At 45.8% G+C, this 2,969-nt stretch overlaps 1 pseudogene; it reads right to left on the bottom strand.

The window, feature by feature from the left end:
- Positions 1-6: 6 nt before the first annotated feature.
- LOC112818915 (ferritin heavy chain pseudogene) lies at positions 7-878 on the bottom strand (annotated as a pseudogene).
- Positions 879-2,969: the final 2,091 nt, after the last annotated feature.

Genomic DNA, 2,969 nt, shown 5'->3' with positions numbered 1-2,969 from the left:
AAAAAAACTGGAACGTTTTGCAAAGGCAATACTGCAATATGCAGGCTCGGCATGGTGATCAGGGAAAGTCACCATGCACCCTGTGGCTATAGGGGAAACAGTCCCAACTCAGTTCTTTTTGTCGCTGTCACCCAGGGTGAGCTTGTCAAAGAGGTACTCTGCCATGCCGGCTTCCGGGGCCCCCATCTTGCTCAGGTTGGTGACATAGCCCCCCAGCTCTTTGATGGACTTGACTTGCTCGTGCAGGTAGTGGCTCTCGAGGAAGTCGCACAGGTGGGCGTCGCTCTTGTCGGTGGCCAGCTGGTGCAGGTCGAGCAGGCTCTGGTTCACGCTCTTCTCCAGGTTCAGGGCGCACTCCATGGCCTTCAGGCCGCTCTCCCAGTCGTCGCGGTCCGGCTTCTTGATGTCGCGGAGGCGGATGCGGCCTCCGCGCTGGTTCTGCAGCTGCATCAGCTTCTCGGCGTGCTCGGTCTCCTCGCGGGACTGGCGCAGGAAGAACTGGGCGAAGTTCTTCAAAGCCACGTCGTCGCGGTCGAAGTAGAAGGCCATGGACAGGTACACGTAGGAGGCGTAGAGCTCCAGGTTGATCTGGCTGTTAATGGCGGCCTCGCAGTCGGGGTGGTAGTTCTGGCGCACTTGTGAGAGCGGTGCGGTGGCCATGGCTGGTGGTCCGGGCACCAAGAGGAAGGTGACCGTGGTGCGAAGCGAGGGCTGCAGGGCCACAGGCGGTGGCGACAGGTCTGCGGTGTGTTTTCAAGCTATAGGCGAAGAAGAAAGCCTTGCGCAGCTTTCCGTGATGGCGCTGGAATGAGGTCCGTTACTGGGCAGTTGGGAGGTTGGATCTGTTAGGCGAGGGGGCGTGGTCACGCAAACAGGAGGGGCTTAGGGGCAGGGCGCCGCGTTCAACGTTCCATCTGAGTCTGCGTGAGGCGGGAGGCGCAGGGCAATTCTGAGTGTCTTTTTTTTTTTTTTTTTTTTAAGCTTTATTTATTTTAGAGAGATTGAGAGAACGAGAGAGAGAGAGCGGGGTGTGGGTGGGTGGGAGTGGGGTGAGGGCCGGAGGGAGAGCGAATCTTAAGCAGACTGTGTTCAGTGCCGAGCCCGACCCGGGGCTCAGTCTCACCACCCTGAGATCAGGACCTGAGCAGAAACCAAGAATTCCCCACTTAACCAACTGGGCCACCCAGGCGCCCTGGTGCAGGGTGTCTTGAGGCCATTTTTTAAAATAACAATTCTAGGGGTGCCTGGGTGGCTCAGTTAGTTAAGCACCCAACTTTTGATTTCGGCTCAGGTTGTGATCTCAGGGTTGTGAGGTCCAACTCTGTGCTGGGCATGGAGCCTGCTTAGGATTCTCTCTTCCTCTTGCTCTGCCCCCACCCCAAAAGAAGAATGAAATAACTATCGAGATACAATTCATACACTATAAAATTCAACTTTTGAAAGTGAACATTTGCTTGCTTTTTAGTATATTCATAGTGTTGTGCAACCATTACCACAATCTACTTTCACATTTTCATCGCACCAAAATGAAATTGGCTACCCGTAAGCAGTCACTCCCCAGACTTGGCTACCACTCATTCATTTTCTGTCTCTATAGATTTGCCTATTCTGGACATTTCAAATAAATGGAATCATGCAGTATGTGACCTTTTGTATCTGATTTCTTTACTTAGCATAATGTTCCTAATCTTCCTTTTTTAATTGCTGAATAGTATTCCATAATATCTATAAGCACATTTTATGTATCCTTTCATCAGTTGATGGACATTCGGGTTGTTTCCATTTTGTGAGTATGAAGAGTGTTGCTATGAATATTTGTTTGTAGGGATATGTGTAGAAATAATTTTATTTTCTTGGGACTATACCTGGGAATAGAATTGCTAGGTCATATGACAACTTTATGTTTAATATTTTGAGGAACTGCCAAATATTTTCCAAAGTGGCTATACCATTTTACATTTCCACCAACGATGTGTGAAGCTGCCAACACTGTTGTTGTGTCTTTTTTTTTTAATTTTACTCATCTTAGTGGATACAAAGTAGTATCACATTGTGGTTTTGATTTGCATTTCTCCAATGATTAATGATGTTGAGCATCTTTGTATGTACTTATTGGCCATTTGTATATCTTCTTTTTCTCTTTTCTTTTTTTAAATGTTAATTCCAGCATGGCTACCATACACTGTTATATTAGTTTCAGGTGTACAATATTGTGGTTCAACAATTCTATACATTACTCAGTGCTCATCATGATTAAGTGCGCTCTTAATCCCCATCACCTATTTCCCCCATCCCCCCAACCACCTCCCCTCTGGTAACCATCTGTTTGTTCTCTACAGTGCAGAGTCTGCTTTTTGGTTTGTCTCTTTTTTTTTCCCCTTCGTTTGTTTGTTTCCTAAATTCCACATGAGTGAAATCATATGGTATTTGTCTTTCCTTGACTGACTTATTTTGCTTAGCATTATACCCTCTAGATACATCCATGTTGCTGCAAATGGCAAGATTTCATTCTTTTTTATGGCTGAGTAATGTTTGTGTGTGTGTGTGTGTATCACATCTTCTTTATCCATTCATCAGTTAATGGAGATGGGCTGTTTCCATAATTTGGCTATTGTAGATAATGTTGGTCTAAACATCAGGGTGCAGGTATTCCTTTGCATTAGTATTTTTGTATTCTTTGAGTAAATACTTAGTAGTGCAAGGGTAGGGTAGTTCATAGGGTAGTTCTATTTTTAAGTTTTTGAGGAACCTCCATTATGTTTTCCAGAGTGGCTGCATCAGTTTGCATTCCCACCAGCAATGCAAGAGGGTAGCCCTTTCTCCACATCCTCACTAACACCGGTTGTTTCTTGTATTCTTGATTTTAGCCATTCTGACAGGTGTGGTATCTCATTGTGGTTTTGATTTGTTTTAACCTGATGATCACTGATGTTGAGCGTCTTTTCATATGTCTTTTGGCCATTTATATA

This window comes from Callorhinus ursinus, unplaced genomic scaffold (assembly GCF_003265705.2).
Source record: "Callorhinus ursinus isolate GAN/ISIS: 27379988/994484 unplaced genomic scaffold, GSC_fseal_2.0 scaffold4081, whole genome shotgun sequence".
NCBI lineage: Eukaryota > Metazoa > Chordata > Mammalia > Carnivora > Otariidae > Callorhinus > Callorhinus ursinus.
This window is presented reverse-complemented; position numbering and strand designations above follow the sequence as displayed.